This window comes from Macrobrachium nipponense, chromosome 3 (assembly GCF_015104395.2).
Source record: "Macrobrachium nipponense isolate FS-2020 chromosome 3, ASM1510439v2, whole genome shotgun sequence".
NCBI classification, from domain to species: domain Eukaryota; kingdom Metazoa; phylum Arthropoda; class Malacostraca; order Decapoda; family Palaemonidae; genus Macrobrachium; species Macrobrachium nipponense.
The window spans coordinates 73,242,103-73,263,945 of NC_087202.1; the positions used below are offsets into that span (position 1 = coordinate 73,242,103).

General features: G+C 41.1%; 1 protein-coding gene across 1 annotated transcript in view; it reads left to right on the forward strand.

Annotated features, from left to right (window-relative positions):
* LOC135221812 (hypoxia-inducible factor 1-alpha inhibitor-like) overlaps positions 1 to 21,843 on the forward strand; it is a gene marked incomplete in the record, with an annotated part of 237,220 nt that overhangs the window by 89,115 nt on the left and 126,262 nt on the right.

The window sequence follows — 21,843 nt, forward strand, 5'->3', positions numbered from 1 at the left end:
AGGGGGAGGACGATGATTTAGGATCAAGTTTTGTTGGCGATGATGATGGGGAATACATAAAGCGAAGGCTTGAGTGAGGGAGATGGGCCAGTGAGGGGGGTTCGTGTGGGAAATCGTGCCCGCGCGCTGCGCGCGCGCGCAGGGCACGTAGAAGGTCGGATAGTCGTGCTAGCCTAGGGTCGTCCGAGAGCGACGATGGGTGACAGAGGACCCCACACCACCTACCATGCATCCATTTACGGCAAATCCTGGGCTCACCGTACCGTGTTCCCCTGACTGCTTTGGGTTTTGTTCAGCTTTTCCTTACGCGGGAATTGCTGGAGTACCTGGTAGCAGAGACGGTGGACTACGCCAGGTATTGCCGTGATGAACTACGCACGACATTATCTTATCACTGGCGAGGCTGCGACCTCCCTGACATGGCGCATTTTTTGGGGCTCCACGTTTTTTTTGGATGATTTCCTGCTGCCGACGTCAGGATGTATTGGAGGCGTAATTTTCTTTTATGTACGCCCTATGTGCCCGGCATTATGCCCTGTGATACTTTCCTGGCGTTGGACAGATATTTCAACGCCTTCAACCGAAGGGCCATACCCCGGAATAACTCTGATCGCCTCATTTTAGTGCGCCCAGTGTTGGAATATATTCGTGAACGCTGTAAAACTCTCGTGATTCCTGGAAAGAACCTTTCTTTAGATGAGGGGATGATGCCTTACAAAGGGAACGTCTAAGCATCAAAGTGTATAACCCCAAGAAGCCGAAGAAATATGGCGTGAATTTTTTTTTATTACCGAGGCCAACACTGGCTACGTCGTGGACTTTTCGGTGTATTCCAGGGTCTTCTCCACGATGCGTGAAACTGTTTTCGGGCTTGTGGATCGTTTCCGTAACCAGGGATACCACCTGTTTATGGATAATTATTATAACTCGGTATCCCTGGCCAGGAACTGTATGATGCAGGTGTTCACGTCAGTGGTACCCTTCGGTTGGTTGGTGCGTGGGGCCCCGAATTCCCTCAAGAGGTACGCTAGCCATCAGCAACATCTGGCAAGAGGAGAGACACAGTGGCGGCGGAAGGGAGCTGTCTTCGTCATCTGTTGGAAGGGTGTCCGACTCTTGGTCCCATGATTACGACGAGCCATGAACCTGTCCAAGAGGAGATCGTGCAGCGGAAGAAGACGCGTCGACAGGGCCGAGTTGTGTATGAGCAGTTTCGTTTAGAGCGCCCTACCGTCATTGGGCACTACAATAGGCACATGGGAGGAGTTGATCTCTTTGATCAACTCATCCAATATTATCCCTTCGCCAGGAGAACCAGGAGATGGACCCAAAAGCTCCTGAAATACATTCTGCAGTTGGCCCTCCAAAATGCCTACGTACTCTACTGTGGGTACTACGGTCACCCGATCTACGGAGGATGAGCCACTTACAGTTCCTCGAGGCAGCCGGGGAAGCCCTCATCAACTTTGATCCCAATGAGTGGCCTTCCATGTCTGCCCCCCTGCCCCGAGCTGTAGATCTACCCATAGAGGAAAGGGCAGACCTTCGGGGTGCCAACTTCGGTCCATCCTTCTGCCGCCGCCCCTGCTGCCGACGCCCTGCTGCTGACGCCCCTGCTGCCGACGCCCCTGCTCCGCCGCCCCGCTGCCGGAGCCCCTGCTGCCGCCCCCCCTGCTGCTGACGCCCCTGCTGCGCCTGTGCGCTCTGCTCGGAGCCCCTGCTGCCGCCGCCCCTGCTGACGCCCCCACCCGTCGCCCCTTTTCTTCGTCGTGGGTAGTGGACCCTCCGTGTCGGCTGATGCCAGGGGATCACACACTGGATCTCCTAGAAGGGCGCAGGCAGAAACGGTGCCGGTGTGCCATATGAAATGGCAGAAGGAGAGACACCCGTTTCTTCTGTCGCACCTGCAAGATAGCTCTATGCAGGTTCGGGGAGTGTGACCGCCAATACCACAGTGCGGTCTTCTATTGGAGTGCGACTCAGCGGCGGTCAAGGGATGGGCGCACGGAACCGCGCCCTATCCCAGCGGCCGTTAAGGGCGGCGCGTCTGCTCCTCCACCTGTACCTCGTCATGTCGAGAGGAAAAAAATGCAAGACTCTTCAATGGAGGAGGGAGAAAACAAGAATAGAACGAAGAGTCAGGATTAGGAGTGAGTATTCTGCATTTGTTTTATATTTATTTTTTATTTATTTTCAAGTTTTTATATCTCAGTATCTATGCATGAATACGATATTCATTGTATGCAAAAAGAAAAGTGTCACCTGCATTCCTTTTATTTATGTATTCGTACCAGAATCGGAAAATGTAATAAATAAAGAAACACACATATATATATATATATATATATATATATATATATATATATATATATATCTATATATATATATATATATATATATATATATATATATATATATATATGATATATATATATTTATATATATATATATCTTTAATTTTTTTTTATGTTGGTATTTTTGGGTAAGCAAAATACATAACAGTCTAGTAATCTTCATTTATTTATATCTTCATTTTGAAACAAATTTGAAGTCTCTAGAACAATATTGTGATTTATGGTGAATTTTTGAAAAAAATATCTTTCTTCCCTCCGCGCGCCGCTTCGCGGCCGAAAATCTCAGAAATGCGTAGATCGTATTATCCTAATATTTGCTCCTTTCATATTAGCCATTTTATAGAGTGTTATATATCAAAATGTGCGCAAATTCATGAAAAATATAACAAAAAATAATTAAAGGTTTGAAGCTTTTCTCATATCTGAAATATCTGCATATAAATTACGATAATTGGAAAAAAACTACGTACGGTCAACTTTTGATGCAAAATCGAAATGGTCAAAAAACGCAATTGTAAGCTAAATCTCTTACGGCCTAGTAATATTCATTTATTTATATTCATTTTGAAATAAATTTGAAGTCTCTAGAACAATATTGTGATTTATGGTGAATTTCTGAAAAAATATCTTTCTTCCCTTCGCTCGCCGCTTCGCGGCCGAAAATCTCCGAAAGGCGTAGATCGCATTATCCTAATATTTGCTCCTTTTCATATTAGCCGTTTTATACAGTTTCATATATCAAAATGTGCGTAAATTCATGAAGAATACAACAAAAATAATTAAAGGTTGTAGCTTTTGCTCATTTCTTGAAAATACCTGCCATATAAAATTACGATAATTGGAAAAAAAAACTACGTACAAACGGTCAACGGTCTTTGATGCAATGGAAATGGTCGAAAAACGTAATTGTAAAGCTAAATCTCTTACGACCTAGTATTATTCATTTTATTTTTATCTTCCATTTTGAAACAAATTTGAAGTCTCTAGAACAATATTGTGATTTATGGTGAATTTCTGAAAAAAAATATCTTTCTTCCCTCCGCGCGCCGTTTTTTCGCGGGCCGAAAAATCTCCGAAATGGCCGTAAATCGCATTATCCTAATATTTGCTCCTTTTTTCATATTAGCCGTTTTTATACAGTTTCATATATCAAAATGTGCGCAAATTCATGCAAATACAACAAAAAAAATAATTAAACAAAGGTTGTAGCTTTTCTCAGTTTCTGGAAGAAATATCTGCATATAAATTACGATAATTGGAAAAAAAACTACGTACGTCAAATGTGACGCAATCGAAATGGTCGAAAAACGTAATTGTAAGCTAAATCTCTTACGGTCTAGTAATATTCATTTATTTATCTTCATTTTGAAACAAATTTGAAGCTCTAGAACAATATTGTGATTTATGGTGAATTTCTGAAAAAAATATCTTTCTTCCCTCCGCGCGCCGCTTCGCGGCCGAAAATCTCCGAAATGCGTAGATCGCATTATCCTAATATTTTCTCCTTTTCATATTAGCCGTTTTATAGAGTTTCATATATCAAAATGTGCGCAAATTCATGGCAAATACAACAAAAAATAATTAAAGGTTGTAGCTTTTCTCATTTCTGAAATATCTGCATATAAATTACGATAATTGGAAAAAAACTATGTACGGTCAAATTTGACGCAATTGAAATGGTCGAAAAACGTAATTGTAAGCTAAATCTCTTACCTCCTAGTAATATTCATTTATTTATCTTAATTTTGAAACAAATTTGAAGTCTTTAGAACAATATTGTGATTTATGGTGAATTTCTGAAAAAAATATCTTTCTTCCCTCCGCGCGCCGTTTCGCGGCCGAAAATCTCCGAAAGGCGTAGATCGCATTATCCTAATATTTGCTCCTTTTCATATTAGCCGTTTTATACAGTTTCATATATCAAAATGTGCGTAAATTCATGAAGAATACAACAAAAAATAATTAAAGGTTGTAGCTTTTCTCATTTCTGAAATATCTGCATATAAATTACGATAATTGGAAAAATACTAGTACGGTCAACTTTGACGCAATTGAAATGGTCAAAAACGTAATTGTAAGCTAAATCTCTTACGGCGTAGTAATATTCATTTATTTATCTTCATTTTGAAACAAATTTGAAGTCTCTAGAACAATATTGTGATTTATGGTGAATTTCTGAAAAAAAATATCTTTCTTCCCTCCGCGCGCCGCTTCGCGGCCGAAAATCTCCGAAATGCGTAAATCGCATTATCCTAATATTTGCTCCTTTTCATATTAGCCGTTTTATACAGTTTCATATATCAAAATGTGCGCAAATTCATGAAGAATACAACAAAAAATAATTAAAGGTTGTAGCTGTTTCCATTTCCGAAATATGTGCATATAGAAAAAAATATATATAAAAATTTCGAGATTCGGTCAACTTTAACTCGTCCGAAATGGTCAAAATCTGCAATTTTAATCTAAAACTCTTGCAGTATCATAATATTCAATCATTTGTCTTAATTTTGAAACAAATTGGAAGTCTCTAGAACAATATTGTGATTTACGGTGAATTTTTGAAAAAAAATTTTTTTTGCGTCCGCGCGTTACGAATTCGTACATCATTTTGTGATAATATTTTTCCGGTGTTGCTTTTATTGTTTTACAATGTATTATATATCAAAATGATCGCAATTTAGTGTACAATACAACGCAAAAAAAGTAACTGGTTAGCTTTGACCGTTTTCTGCACAGCGTGATTTGAATACAATTATGTATGAATTTTTTTTTTCGCTACCATATATCGCATCATTTACATATGATAATGATATTATTTTTCATTTCTGATGGTTGCATTCTAAACTTCAGGCAATGACAAAAAAAGGAGCCAAAAATGAACTCTTAATCTTCAAAAGTACGCGCGCTGTAATTTTTTGAAAAAATTATTTTTTCCACTTCCGCGCTCACTCCAAACCGGGCCCGGCATACGGGAGACGTTTTGATTTTTAGGGCTCCGGCGTAAGAGGGCTAGAAGGGGCTCCAAGGATAGAAAGGAACACACTGCTAACAGGACTGACTAAGTTCCAAACTCTCTTCACAGTACCAACGAGCATACCAGAATTAGTGAAGTGGCAACTCTGTCAGAGGGAAGCAAAGCAGAGAGGCTCTCAAGGTCTGAGCAGAACGCTGCTGCCGCCCAAATTCAAGGTGAGAAGCAGGGCTGACAACTGTAAAACCTGAAAAGAAACAAATAATATGACTTCCTCCTCAGTGAAAGAATATATCTTCTATCCTGAGAAAGGAAAAAGAATCATATTTATCTGTAAGGATAAAGGGGAGGGAGTTAGCTATACGACGAGACAGCAAATCATGACTGGTCTTGTGCAAGGAGACGGGACCAACGCAATCCTCCATCATTAAAATTTGTGTTGGGAATAGGAGGAATACGCCTATCCTAGAAAGCCAATATCCCCCTGAGAGAGACAGACCAGCATTATACATAAAACAGCCGATGATGATGCAGAGGAATGGGCATGAAGCACATCTGCAATCTGCATCTGACCCAGAGGAACATGAGCACGAGTCCTGGAAGGCCATATAAATACGGTAACGCTCACAGGATTTCTGTACTGTTAATATGAAACAAAACATGGGCTTAGGTAAAAAAATTCCTCATCTACACATTGGATGCCATATGCACAGATTCCATGTATTTCTACACTTTGACTAGCTATGAAAAATACAATAATAGTAAAAGTACTTAATGATTATTCTGGAGAACATCATGTAATAGGACATATACTATTGGAGGATGTAGATAACAGTGATGGTTCCAAATGTAATATTTTCCAGTAAGAAAACTCAGTTTTGTTACCTAATATTTCATCAGATCTTTGGAGCAGAACTGTTTGTGATCATTTTAAGTTTTGTGTGAAATCACTGCAATCCAGTCTGGTGAATAAGAGACTGTAGAAAAATAACCTAATGATAACAAATTGAAGTAGGTTAAACCTGGAGCATAGTTATAACTTTCATTACTATGGAAAGGAGAATAATTTTAAGTTTTTAATCTCATCAGCAAACCACTCCTTATCAGTTTCTTGTGCTCATACAGTATGAAGTAGATGCAGCACAGATATAATGTGCTGGTCTTTGGGGACAAATTCTTAAAAGAAATCTTTGGATTTATTTGTTTTTCCACAGCTTCACCACTCACATATGCCAAAATGACCATCACTGCAAGCCCAGATACTTATCAGTCACCTGCCACATTTTTCATGTTTCTGTAGTGCTGATAACAACTGATGAATAACCCATACTTTCTTTCCCTTCTAGCTCACCTTTATTCATTGTTATTCCTAACTCATAATTCATTTGTTCCTATAATTTTTATCCCTTTTGTATATGAAAGAAATATAATGTTTACTTCTTAGCACATGGTTTTGCTTTGTAAGCATTTCTTGGATTGCTGGCTTTGCAGTTAGCAGTTGCTAATAGTGAGTACTGTATGTGATGGCTTATGAGACCCCAGAGCTTACAAGAAATCCACCCATTTCCAAATGGAATATTAAGAAGAAAAAATTTGTATTTACATGTAAGCTTTCAATGTTATTGAAATATATAGCAAATTGAGTCCTCACATTTGCAAATTACAAACTATAAACAATATTGTAGGTTAAGTGTAAGAAAATTATTAAAAAATGTGTGTACTGTATTAGAATAATACAAGGTACATTTATACATCTTGCCCCTTAGGGGCGTATTGCCATCAGTGCAGCTCACATGGTGCACTGTAGGCATTACTTAAGGTTGTTTACAGCGTCCCTTTGGCCCCCAGCTGCAACCTCTTTCATTCCTTTTACTGTACCCCCAATCATATGCTGTCTCTTCCATCTTGCTGTCCACTCTCTCTGAGCAGTTGATTCATAGTGCAACTGTGAGGTTTTCCCTCCCGTTAAACCTTTCAGACCTTCCTACTCTCAGTTTCCCCTTCAACACTGAATGACCTCATAGGTCCCAGTGCTTGACCTTTGTCCTAGATTACGTATATATTCCATTCCATTTATACATCTTGCTAAGTAAACTCTCTCTCTCTCTCTCTCTCTCTCTCTCATATTGACATTTATCTAATGCACTACAATATTGTGACTACCTGATCCAGTTGTTTAGTGTTAGCTTCATATCTTTTTCAGTCTGTGTATGTATTTGTGTATATGTACTGTACTTACTTGTATGCTCTTGTCAAGGTAAACTATGCACTTCCTGTTCATTACTTTGCCATTTGCTCTCTTGCTTTCCAGGAGAAAGAGAGAGAGGGAGAGAGAGAGAGAGAGTTAGAGAGAGAGAGAGAGACGAGAGAGAGAGAGAAGAGAGAGAGCACAAAGTTTATCCTCATAAGCAGTATATGTGTTAACTATGTTGAGAGTATTTGTGCATGACGTTATGCTTCACACTTGTCATTTGTTTATGATGTTTGTTTATGTTTAGGTTGTGAGGGTTGGACCAGGGCGAAGCATAATGATGTAGGCACTTGGTAGGTTGGATCTCCTTAGACCTCCGAGGTAAATAAAGCTAATTTTTTTATGTCTGCATTTGATTTATGCTACCACACTGGTCTACACATTCAGCAAATGGTAGCATAGTGTGGTTGTGGCAGGAAGGAAGAGATTAATGAGTAGTTTAGAAGATAAGACGTCGTAAATATGAGTAGCGTCAGCGACTGTGGCGGCCGGCTGGTGTTGCCAGTTTTTGTTGCCAGTTTTCCGTGTTGATAAAGGCTATGACTGCTGAAAATGAGCTGAAAGCATGGCAGCTTGTCACAAGTATCGAGAAAAAGAAACATGCTGTGGTTGTTGCCTTGTCGTTCCCAGAAGTAAGCGAGGTAAGAAGCAAGATTTTCAAGGAAGTGGAAATTGAGAAGGTGACAGTTGAAGATGGAATGAAAGTTTCGCTAAAACACGGGACAAATGGTACAAGAAGGATGAGATGTCAGCAGTGTATGAAGCATGGACAATATTTTGACAGCTACAAAACATTTTGGAATTTGTGAAGAGAAGTGCAGTTCTGGATAGATACAAACTAAGTATACAAAAAGTATTTTAGCATTTAAACTATTAGACAATGCAGGGCAAGAGGTTAAAGATAAACAAATAGTGTTGACAGCAGTGTCCTTTAGTGAAACGGATAAAATGTTGGATTTCATGCAGTGAGCCCTTAGGAAATTTTTTGGTAGTCAAGAAGTGTTATCATTGGGTGCAGTGTCAAACAGGAGTGAGAGTGATACCCCTGCAGTGATGATAAAATCTGAACCAGTATTTAGCACAGAGGAGGTAAATGTCATTACACATGGGAGAGGACAGGGAAGGTTTAGAGACAGAGGAAGAGGAAGCATAGCAAACAGAAGTGAAACAAATAGGCGGAGAAACTCAGTTGACATTTATAGTAAGGTTAGGAAATATTATGTGTGTGGATCAGAGTACCACCTGTCTCCAGTATGTCCAAAAGATGTGTAGGTAAGGAATGTAAAGGAGGAAGAGTTATATTCATTTATTAAAAACCCAAAATTGATGTCAGTGTTGAAGAGAGAATCTATTAATTGTGCTATCCTGGGCACAGCTTGCAGTTCTACACAGTGTGGTAGTGATTAGTAGTTAAAAGAATACACAGTCTTTGTCGGATGAGAAAAAAATGAGAATAGAAGAGAAAGTAAATGAAAAAAAGTTTATGTTTGGTGATGGTAATGTGTACAAGTATATGATGAAGAAAAAATTTCCAGTGAACATATGTGACAGAGCAAGTGTGATAGCAGATGTGGTGAACTGCTATATCCCCCTTTTAATTCAGTAAAATACCAATGAGGAGAGGGCAAATGAAATTGGATTTAGAAAAAGAAAATGTTACTGCAGAAATTCATGAAAAAAAGTTGAAATTGAGGTGCACTTCCTCAGGACACTATTGTCTTCCAATAATGGATGAGAAAGAAGCCTGGAAGAAAGCAGAAGAAATAATGATGACCATGAGAGATAATGAAAAGGAAAAGAAGATAGGAGAATTGCACCAACAATTCGGGAATCCCACATAAAAAAAAACTGATTTGGTTGTTGAAGGATGCTGGTTGTTAAGGATGAAATGTGCTACATGTATGCTGGAGAAGTATCAAATAGCTGTGAGATATGCATGAAATATAAAAACACCATCAAGGCCAATTGTTAGCTGAATATGGCAAAGGAGTTCGCTGAAGTAGTGGTATTAGACCTAAAGGAGTACAAAAAAGGGGATATATATATTTTCTGCATATGGAGGATATGGCACCGAGGTTCTCAAAGTCTTATGTGACAAGAAGTAAAGAACCCAAGGAGATAATAAATAAAATTATGGAGACATGGTTGGGAAAACTGGTTTGTGACCCCCTGTGAAATACTTGTGTGATAATGGTGCAGAGTTTGCCAACAATACGCTTCTAGAAATGTTTGAGAACATTGAACATTCAAGTGAACCATACAGTAGCATATTCTTGCTTCAATAATGGACTGTGTGAGCATAAACATGCAGTTATAGACAAAAAGGTGACAAAAATGATGGCAAAGCAACTGGAGCTGTCTTTAAAAGTGGCTTTGTCATGGGCAGTCAATGCTAAAAATTGTCTCAAAGTGGTAGGGGTTTTTAGCCGTTATCAACTCGTGTATGGGCGGAATCCTAACCTACCATATACCATGAATGATGAGCTTCCTGCACTGGAGGGTACAACATCTATTGAAATGGTTGCCAAACATCTCAATGCTTGCCACTCTGCAAGATAAGCCTTTATTGCTACTGAAGCTTCTGAGAAAATACGATGGCCACTCAAACACAAGTAAGGCCCTCTGGTAAAGTCCTTAAGATTGGAGATTAAATATATTTTAAGAGGGAATAGCTGAAGGAATGGAAAGGACCAGCAACAGTCATTGGTCAAAATGGCAAAAATAATTTTGAAATATGGTTCAAATACTATAAGAGTACATGAAACACATGTTCAGGAAGTACCATACAGTTTTGATAGAAACATTGAAGAAGAAAGGAATACGTTGGTTGATATATTGATGCATAAAAATAAAAAGGATGAAATGGAAAATATATATTAAGAAGAATGAGATAGAAGCAGTTGTAAATCCAGTGGAAAAAAAAATGAAGATGAAGAACAAGAGAACCACACCAAAGTTGAGGTTCACTTCATCCAAGATAATTTAACAGTCAAAAGTATTCCAAAGGTTGGCCAGAGAGTAAGATTCCTGCTGAAAGGGTCTGATGAATGGCAGATAGGAACTGTTCACATGAAAATATGGTAGTTAGAGAAATATTTAATATATGTATTGGACATACATATAACAACCATTGACTGGAACAGAGATGTAGAAAAATGGGTTCCAGTTTCCAAAGATGAAGTGCAGGAACCCAGTGAAATTGTAATGGCTTGTGAAAACACAGAAAGTCAGGAACTTGTAAAGGGGGTCGGCCAGAACCCCTATACGTATATGGGGGGTATAGGGCAAAAAATGCAGTCATGAATAAACCTCATGTAGTGTACATGTTTGAGTTTCACCTCTGACATTCGCTTGCTTTTACGTATGTTTATCTTTGTTTTGGCAAGAATTTTGTCATGCCAATGAGGAAAAGACAAGCAAAACATCTCGCTAACATACAGACGAAGAAAATTCGCTTTAATAAACCGAGTAAGTGAAGGAGAGAGAAGAGACTTGCGTAGGAAGGAGTGCCCTAGGCTACGATATAGTATTAGAAAGACATTATAGAACAATCAAATAGAGCCCTTTTTTCCAAAATTTGGTTTTGTCTTTTTTTTATGAATTTATTTTCCTGATTTATAAGGTTTATTTTTTTTACCATAATGAAAAATTCCTTTCTAGCAAAAAAAATGACTTAGAAAAAAAAAACTTCATTTGATTGGAGGTCTACATCAGGTCTATATATGGTAGTAATCCCAGGTCTTAATATTAAATATCAAGGAAGAGGTAGATTTTGAAAATGGTTATTTTCGGGATAAATTGTCCTGGCGTCACAAAACCGAAGGTCAGAGGCGAAAATCATATGCGGTTTGGAGATGTCCCAAGTCACCTTATTAAGTGGTATTAATGTCAAAGTCCTGTCCTTAAAAAATGGCATTAGCTGGCCGGCCTCCATAAAGCAAAACAAGAAGAACTAAAAACTTGGAAGAATTTTGGTGTTTATGAGGAAATTCCTAACTTGGGTCAAAAGGCATTATCAGTACGATGGGTGGTAAGTTAAGTATATCTTAGTTTTACCAGACCACTGAGCTGATTAACAGCTCTTCTAGGGCTGGCCCGAAGGATTAAATATTTTTTTGGCTAGGAACCAATTGGTAACTTAGGAGTGGGACCTACAGCTTATTGTGGGATCCTAACCACACTGAAAAATGAATTTTTATCACCTGAGATAAATTCCTCTAATTTTGCGTTGGCAGAGCAGGGAATCAAACACGGACCCTGAGATTGGTAGTCAAGCATGTAACCAACTCATCCAATGTTAACAGAAAAAGAAAACTGTGATGAAAAAAGAAATTATAATATGCCTAGTTGCCAGAGGTTTTGAGGAAAAAGAAGAAATCCAGTCAGATTCTCCCACTATTAGCAAAGAAGTGTTGAGATCCTTTGTTGGTATATTGTCTTCGAAAAGATGGGCAGTGAATTCAATTGATATTAAGATATGTAAACCATCAGTCCTTTGTATTAGGAATTACTTTCGGCGAAGCTGGAAAGCGGCCGCTAAACTTTTGAACTAGGTGGTTAAGCAGTAACTACTATTCGGTAGGGGAGAATACCTGCCTGCCCAGATGTAAACATTTCCATTTGCTTTCAGCCATCATGATGCCGATGTGTTTTTGTGAGCTCTTTGCCTGACTGTTATTAAACTTGCTTTTCATGGTGGGAACATTTCTTTTTTTACTTTGTGTATATGCTGAATATAGCGTGCTTGATTTTTATTAATATACAAACCTATGATTTGTGGTAACCATGTGGTAGTTTGGGTATTTTTATACAGAAAGGGAAAAGAAGTTTACTTTGTCAGTATAGGGGAGAAATGGGTTGTAATTAAAGGCAATGGGTTTGTGAGCTGGTTTGTATGAAAAAGTCTAATATTTCCTTATGTAAAAGTATTTATTTATTTATTTTTTTAAAGTTTCATTTTCTAAGTTTGCATTTTTTTCTGTTATAGGAGTCTTGACTAGGTAGTCCACTGTGCTGTCTAATACCATCTTATTCCTGGTACTGAAAGAGTCCCTTCCCCTCCTATGGATGGTTCTGATTGCGGTAAAGTTGTAATCCTAACAGGAGCAACAAGTGTGATTGGATTCTATACTGCTTTGGACTTATATTGGGTGGGCATAGTTTTCCGTGTTGAAAAATGATGATTATTGGTTGCAGGTCCACAATAAAGGGATTTTGACGAAGGAAAAATCTATTTCTGGGGGAAGACCTGTGTCGCCCGGTGAAAAGGATCCTGCTGCTCACTTTTCTAGTATAAATAGGTTCTAAATATACCAGAGAAAAAAGCTAGCATGGTATGCTGAGGTTACTACCCTCCCGCAAGCACCCTAAGGGCGTCGGGTATAAAGTACGAGGCGAGTGGAAGCCACTATTCCTAGGTCTTCTGCCAATTAGAGGTTTCCTTTCCAAAATCCCTCTTATAGGGAGAGCCGTTTCAGCGGCTACTCCCTCCCCCTCGCTACTGCTACTACTACCCGACCCGAGCGCCATCTGCAATCCTGGATTTTAGACACCTGGCTTGGATTGGTGTAAGGGTGAGGAACTTAATTGGAAGGGCTGGGTTCACTGGGCGACACAGGTCTTCCCCCAGAAATAGATTTTTCCTTCATCAAAATCCCTTTTCTGGGTTCGACCTGTGTTCGCTGGTGAAAAGTTACCAGAGAATGCCTATTCAAGCCTACTAGATGCTAAGTATTCTTATAAGGGAGTTAATGAAACCTAAGGTTCATTTCAACTTAAATTATTCACTTAATATTTACACTAGGTCCATTTAAATTTAAACTTACTTACTTACTACTTACACTAAGACTTAAACTATGACCTAGAACTAGTAATAAAATTGACAGGATATTCAAGGCAATATCACATTCCCAGGATATGTACAGCCCGGTCTGTAAAACAATTGGGGACCAAATATTCTATGTACAAGGTTTCGTGGCAGGATGACGCCCAGGCCCTCCCAACCCAGAGGAGAGAGGTATGGTGGGGAGTACGAGCGAGGCAGGTAGGAAGGAGAGAGTATCAGGAAGGAGAAAGGGGTAGGAGAAGAATGATAGGATTCATTATTTGGGGAAGACTATGCTCCCTGCAGCAATTGCTGGGAATTTAAGGGCTTTTAAATTCTTTAAATAGTGGCGCTTAAAAACTACTGGGGATATCCAACCCGTATATCTCTTCAGGTCCTCAAAATTCATATTTTGAAAATAATTAATAGAGGTAGCCACCGCCCGGATATTGTGGACATGTGGGACCGTATCCGGATTGGCTTGTTTAATAAAGTAGAGTATTTGTTGTCTAATACCTTTAAGAGAAATAGTGCCACCTTTTTCTCTAATGAAAAGACGACCTGATGATGTTGCGGAAGTTCTGGCTAAGAAGGATCTAAGGGTAGTGACAGGGCACAGTGATGTGTCCTATGTCAAAGGGATGATTTTTCACGGAACCCATCTATTTTGTGGGTCCTCGTTCTTAGCCAGGAAGCTTCGGTCTGGGGATAGTAGTACTTCCCCTGACGGGAGGAATTCTATGTGGTCTGGATTTCGTGAGAGAGCCGAGAGTTCAGATATTCTAGCGCCTGAGGCCATAGCCATTAGGAATAAAGTTTTTCTTAGTAGGGTTATACTATACGAGCATGATTCATTATTAGTGTCTGAAGCCAATTTGAGTACATCATTCAAGAACCAAGTGACCATATGTGGGCGGTCAGTTGGTCTTAGGCAGGCACATGCTCTTGGAATGGAGGAGAAGTATGCATCTGACAAGTTAATACTAAAGCCGACCTGAAAAATTTTCTCCAAAGCTGACATGATCGTTGTAATAGTACTGGCGGCTAGGCCTTTCTCAGATAGAGTTCTGAAGAACGAAATTGCCAGGTTCGTGGTCATTTTGTGGGCCTCTGATTCCTTCAGGAATTTGGCCTGTTTTTTGACAGCTGAATCATATTGCCTGAGAGTTGAGTCTCTTTTATCTGATTCTATAAATACAATGTTACATAGATCGATACTCGCGTCCTTTTGGGCTGCAAACTTCATGAAGTCCATAAAGTTAGGGCATTCAGAATTCTTGAGGAAGCTGACACAGTTTGAGTTTGTACTATCTGTGTCAGTTTCGGGTGAGGGATCCGTTTGGGTCGGAACTTCCATTCTAGAAGAAGCGGAAACTGGTTGCTTTTTGGCCAATTGGGTGCCACTAATGCTACTTGTCCTGTGAAGGATCGTAGCTTGTGCAAGACCTCCATCAGAAGATTCACCGGAGGGAATAGATAAATCTTCTGCCAGTTGTTCCAATCTATGGTCATTGCGTCTGTGGCATAGGCTAGAGGGTCCAGGTTGGCTGCCACATAACATGGCAGCTTGTGGTTGGATTCTGTGGCGAATAAGTCTACTTGAAGGTCCGGGATTTGGTTGTAAACCCACTGGAATGAGTTCTTGTCCAGGGACCACTCTGATTCTAGTGGAGTAGTCCTGGAGAGTGCATCCGCGATCACATTCTTGACACCTGCCAGGTGGGTTGCTGACAGGTGCCAATGACTTTTCGCCGCTAAAGAAAATATTGCAATCAGCACGTGATTAAGTTTGCTTGACCTGGAACCACCTCTGTGCATGCAGTGTACCACCACTAGGCTGTCCGAGACTATTCTCACATGGCTGTTCCTGGCCGGAGTTAGTTGCTTTAAGGTTAGGAAAACTGCCATAGCTTCTAGCACATTGATGTAGAACTGGCGGACCGTATTCGACCATATCCCTTGAACCTTCTTGTACTGTGAGTATCCCCCCCAGCCACTCAGTGACGCGTCTGTATGAAATGTCAAAGACGGTGGAGGGAATTGCAGTAGTACTGCCTTGGTCAAGTTCCTGTGCTTCGTCCATGGGCGAAGCCTCTTTGCTAGGATGGGTGGAATTACTGAAACTTTGTCTCTGAGATTGACGTTGGCTCTCTTCCTTCAGACTCGATTGATATCCTTCAATCTGGCTCTTAGTAGGACGTCTGTTATTGATGTAAACTGTAGCGAACCGAGGCCCTCATGATTTTTCCTTGTTTATCTGGAATCCCAGAAACTCCAAGAGCTCTAGTACTTTGGCTGTCGACCTGCGGCATTTCTCGATGCTGGCTGCCCAAATGAGCCAGTCGTCCAGGTAGGCTACCAACATAATCCCTTTGGTTCTTTGTTCTGGGATTATAATCTCTCCTAACTTGGTGAAAATCCTGGGCGCAATATTGAGCCCGAATGGCATGACTCTGAATGAGTAAGCCTTGTTTCCTAGCCTGAAACCTAGGTACGGAGAGAAGTTCCTTGCTATCGGAACATGATAGTAAGCATCTGTAAGATCTATAAAGGTGGTGACGGCCCCACGGGGAAGTAAGGTCCGCACCTGCGAGACTGTCAGCATACGGAACTTGTCACAAAGAATGTATGAATTGAACCTTGACAAGTCCAGAATCACTCTTCTTTTGTCCAAGTCCCTCTTTGGCACAGTAAACAGACGTCCTTGAAATTTTAGAGTCCATATTTTCTTTATGGCATTCTTTTGTAGGAGATCCTTGGTATATTCTACCAGGTCCGCTGTTGGGATCTGGAAGAAGTTTATTGGTGGTGGGGGCCCTTTCTTCCATTTCCATCCCAGGCCCTTGGAGATTATACTGTGGGCCCATGGACTGAAGGTCCAATGATCTCGAAAGAGATATAATCTCCCTCCTACCTGCGGGCTCTCACTGATTGGTTGCAGGTTTGCACCCTCTGCCTCCTCGGAAACCTCTACCCCTTGAGCCGCTTCATAGCCGGGAGCCACCTCTGGCCCTGCTACTACCTGCATGCCTATTATAGCTACAAAATGATTCCCTAGCTTCATAGGCGGGGTTAAGGGCTGGGGAGGTTATGATGGCTGTGGAGGTTGAGGGTTGCTGGGCCGGCGGAGTTTGTAGCAGAACAAACTGCTGCTGTGGCTGAGCTTTCGATGTTGAAGGCTTCCTAACTTGTGATACTGGGACCACCTGAACAATTGTCTGTGACCGAGAGGGATTGTATCTCCTCGGCCTTTTCTTTGCTCTAGCTTGATGTCCGGGTGCTTCAAACATCCGTTTGAAGGGAAGTCCCCACCGGACCCGGAGGCTCTGGTTGGCCCTGAAGGCTTCTCGCAAGACATTATCTACCTCTACCTGAGGGAACAGGTTCTCTCCCCAATTGATGCCTTTATCAATCTGTTAGGCTCATGTCTGATGGAAGCCTCCGCCAGGACATATTTCCTGCAAGTTCGCCTTGTCATTCCAAAATCGTACAGGTCTGACTGGAAAGTCTGTAATAGACTTTTTGTCAGGACCTAGAATACTTGTTCGTCCCGGTACGTCGTGGCTACCAACTTGGTCCCTCGGGAAGATCACCGTCTCCTTTGGGACCTTGTCAACTCTCACTAGCGTGTGCTCCGCTAGTCTGACAAACCCGGGGAAAGGGAACTGGAGACCTTTTGGGAAGATCTCAAAGTCCTCCAGTGGCCGGGTCCCACACCCTTCGATGGTTAGCTTCCCATCGACGTATGGGGCATGCATAGCAAGCCGCCACGGATTGCTTTTATGGAAGGGGGGAAGCTTGGAGGCATCCGGCACCGCCATCGCCAACGCCGGAGATCCGGAGTGGAGAAATCCGGTCATCATATTCTCCAACGGTTTTATTCTCTCGGCCACCATGTCAGAGACTGACTGGCTGGAGACTTCAGATCCGGAGGCACGTAGCAACGACTTGAACCTCTCATCTACTGCTTCCCTAACCCTCGACAATAGAAGGTTAGCGAGCAGTTCATGGTCTACGTTGGACTCCGTCGCCTTGGATTTGGCGGACTTTGATCTCGATCCCTTAGAGGGGAGAGAATCCTTGGCAGCAGATGACTTGTCATAGGATGTCGACGGCCCTTGGGCCGGAGATGACTCAGTCGCCACTGATGGAGTCGGCTTTGATCCCTTGGGCAGGGATTTTGGTCTCACTGATTTTTCCTTGGGACGGACCGACCGTGAGCTGTCCCAAGTAGGGGTGGGCTTGGAAAAGCCCCGGAAAGAAGAGGAAGAAGAAGGAGTTGCAAAATTACGTTGGGAAGAGAGAAAGAATTTCTAACTGTCTCACCCCTACTATATGATAGACTGCTAATAGCCTATTGAAACATGATAACTTAGTATTATGACGAGATTGGTTCGAACGCGCTCTTGAGCTGGGGGGGGTAAATTACTTTGAACAAACTTTGTCTAACCCCCAGACTAACCCCAGGGTACGTCATGAGCGCGTTTGGCACCTCTACGAAACAAAAACTCTAATAAAAACAGGTGAATACTTAATTTTGGTACATTTAATGCATAATATCATTCGATTTATCTTAAACTATGTAATATATATGGTTACCAAAAATTCCACACGTTCCTGCTGACGCTTATAAAATGGCGGGCCATGCCGACGGCCCTGCAATATTTTCTACAGGGCCGAAGGCTAATTTGAAAAGCCCATCAGCCGTATAAATTACGAAAACAGAAATTGGGGTACTCAACTTCGATGGGAGAGAAGGAAGATCAGCAGATGCCATCTCGAATAGTCTTCAAAAACACAAAAATAGCGAGCACAAGAAAGAGTGTGGCGCTTAGCTCACCGTCTAAAACAGGATTGCAGATGGCGCTTGGGTTGGGTGGTAGTAGCAGTAGCGAGGGGGAGGAAGTAGCCGCTGCGACGGCTCTCCCCATGAGAGGGATTTTGGAAAGGAAACCTCTAATTGGCAGAAGACCTGTGAATAGTGGCTTCCACTCGCCTTGTACTTTATACCCGACGCCCTTAGGGTGCTCGCGCGAGGGTAGTAACCTCAGCATACCATGCTAGTTTTTTTCTCTGGTATATTTAGAACCTATTTAACTAGAAAACAAGTGCTGCAGCAGGATCCTTTTCACCGGCGAACACTGGTTGAACCCAGAAATACAGTTGTGTGAGAGCTGATGGTTTTTTAATAAATAACAATAGCTGTTGAACCTTATGCTAGGTTCATCCTCAGTCTTAGCACAAGGTTCAAAAGCTATTGTTATTTATTAAAGAACCATCAGTTCTCACTCAGCTATTTGTAGACATGCAACCAAAAGAAAGTATGTATCGGAGTCATCATGGAAATGTGATGGTCTTCCCAGATAATATTTTGGTGGTAAGTAAAACAGTGGGAGATCATAAAAGGTTGGTGAATGCAGTGTTGCGAAAGTTGGAAGAAGTAAGCGTGGAAAGGAAAGTGGCAAAGGTGAGTTGTTTGTAGAAGTAGATTTTTGGGGGAACATGGTCACTGCTTCTGGCTGCGAAAATCAGGAAAATTTGTGGGGAAAGTCAGAGATTTTCTGCGACCCTTGATGGTGCGAGTTGCGTGGGTTTTTTGGGATTGGTTGAATTTAGAAGGAAATTTGTTAAAGATTGTTTAGGCATATCTAAGCCATTGACAAAATGGACTGGATGTATGTAAGAAGAGCACTGTTGCTGAAGTGGGATGAAAGAATGATGAAAGCGTTTGAAAAATTCACGTAAGATGTAGTAAAAGATGTGGAGGTGGCGTATGCGGACTATAATCCAAATGCAAGTAAGTTGGAAGTGTATACCAATGCTAGTGGTACATTAATGGTTGGATGTCTGATTCAAGAGCAGGTGATGAATGGAGTTGAGAGAAAGAGAGTGTTAGCTTATGCGCCCAAGGCCTTTAGTGTAGCCGAAAGAAAGTACTTAAGGCAGTCCCCGTGGTTATTGGGGGGGGTTCCATTCTGCAGGGTGCTGATAAGCGAAAACCGCCATTAACTGAAACTCGGTGATTTATGGCGCGTATAGCTCCAAGTTTGTTTCAGTTAATGGCGTCCATAACCAGTTAATGTCACCTCTGTTAGGTACATTATGACACCATAACTCTTGTATTGGTGCCTTATGGTGCCGATAACCGAGACTTGGCCGTTTATGGTACCATAAATCGCTGTCTAGCGCCATAAAACCGGATTGCCATAAACCGAGTCCGCTGTTAACCTGGGACTGCCTGTATTTATAATCTAATAAATTTGGGGTCATCTTATATGAAGAACATACTTCTAAACCTACATTTTTACATGAAAAACATGGGTGGTTGTCATATACGCCAAGTCACCTTATATGCCAGCATTTACTGTAGTGACAAAGATATACTTAGTACTTATGCATAAAAATACTATGTACCGCAGATGAAAACATACTTACCTTGCTACAGTAAACCCCCCGTATTTACAGAGGATGCGTCTCTGACCCCCCTAGTGAATAGCTAAAATCTGTGAATATGTACTTAGAACCCCTCTAAAAATGCTTATAACTGCCTATTTTGTTTGTTCAAACACAAGAACACCGTTTAAAAATGCTTATAACTGAATATTATTCTATGTAATAGTTTTATCACAAAAAGTGCATCAGTCACAAAAATTATTTGAAAATACAGGCAGTCCCCAGGTTACGACGGGTTTGGCTTATGACGTTCCGAGGTTAAGGTGCTTTTCAGTTATATCCATCAGAAATTTTTCCAGGGTTACGACGCCTACAACGCTCATCTGGCAGAAGAAATATGATACCAAAAATGCAAAATAATCAATATTTGAAGGTTTTTTGGATGTAAAATGCAATAAGAATGCAGTTTACATAGTTTTCAATGCACCCAAAGCATTAAAAGTAAGGTTTTCTTAGGATTTTTGGTGATATTCCGGCTTGATTTTCGGGTTACAACGCATCTCAAGAACGGAACCCCTGTCGTAACCCAGGGAAACTGCCTGTACAGTAATTTGTGAATAATTTGTATATGAAAAATACAGGCAGTCCTCGGTTATCGGCTGGAGTTCTGTTCTCGGCAGGGTGCACTACCATTAACCGAAACTTGGTGATGTGTGGCGCTTAAGGTACCAAGTTTTGGTTAATGGCGCCTCTGTTAGGTAAGTTAAGACACCGTAACTCTATTATTGGCACCTTATGGTGCCATAAATCGCTGATATTATGCCACTAAACGAGCACCATAAAACCAGATTGCCATTAACCGAGTCCGCTGTTAACCAGGGACTGCTTACCACAAATAGGCGAGTCCACGAATCTTGAGAATGTGAATACAGGGGTTCAAATATATTCCCATCGTCTTACCTATTTTAGATATGCTCTGTGTATTTATATCATCCATACTATGTACATATGTATAATATTTAAGAATCATCTTTAAACATTTCATAAAATGTACAGTATGCGCAGAATATCAATGTACGTATACATATGGGCAATTTATACCCAATTGACCTAATAGAATTCAATGTTCTCTTGTTTTTGCGTGTTTGTGCAGTATGTACTACTACGGACTAAGAATATTCTTAGAAATCGTCCACTAAAATGTCCTCTAAACGTTCTGCTTCTCCTAAGGCTTCTGGCAAAGAGCTTAAGCGTCAGAGGCCCTTACAGTTAATGACAAATGAGGAGAAAGTCAGATGAAAATACAGAATATTGCTTTATGAAAAAATTCACATCCATTAATAGTGGGGACCTGCGGATATTTTTATAGATACGTTCCACAGAAAAACCTGCAAATAAGCTAGTCCTCCTGCGAATGATTTTGAAATAGGTTCCACAGAAAAATCTGCGAAGAGGTGAGTCCATGAATCTCAAGAACACAAATACGGGGGATTTACTGTACTGACTCGCCAAGGAAGAAGTGTCTAAAGACATGTCTTTCTATTGGTTTTATGAAGTGATTGGGAGGAGGTTCTCTGCAAGGGGCAACCACATCACCTGTATACTTCCACCAACAGCTTACAGGATCAGTGGCTTAGTCCATCCCTCGATTCTCAGGATTGATCCCTGAGAACCAGCCCGAGAAGAGTCTACTTGAGACTCAGAGGTCTGGAAAAACTAACACCTATTAATAATAAAAAGTCCATCCCTCGCATTCCAGAGGAATCTGTCAGTCTGGGTACAGAAATACATCATCGGACCACATTTATGTACTACTTATATCTTCGGGTATTGCCCACAATTCCATGGAACCTTTTTTTCCTTGGCCGTGTGGTGGCTGCTCAACAAGTCATGTTTTCTTACCCGGCTCCTTTAACAGGACAGGTAACATCGCACCTAAGGTGTGGTTCTGTTCTGAAAGTGAGAAGCATTATGAGTGACTGGCCTCTCCTCCTCCTCCTTCCACATCCTCCTACTTCTCTCCCATCAGGTGGAGAATAGGACTCAAACC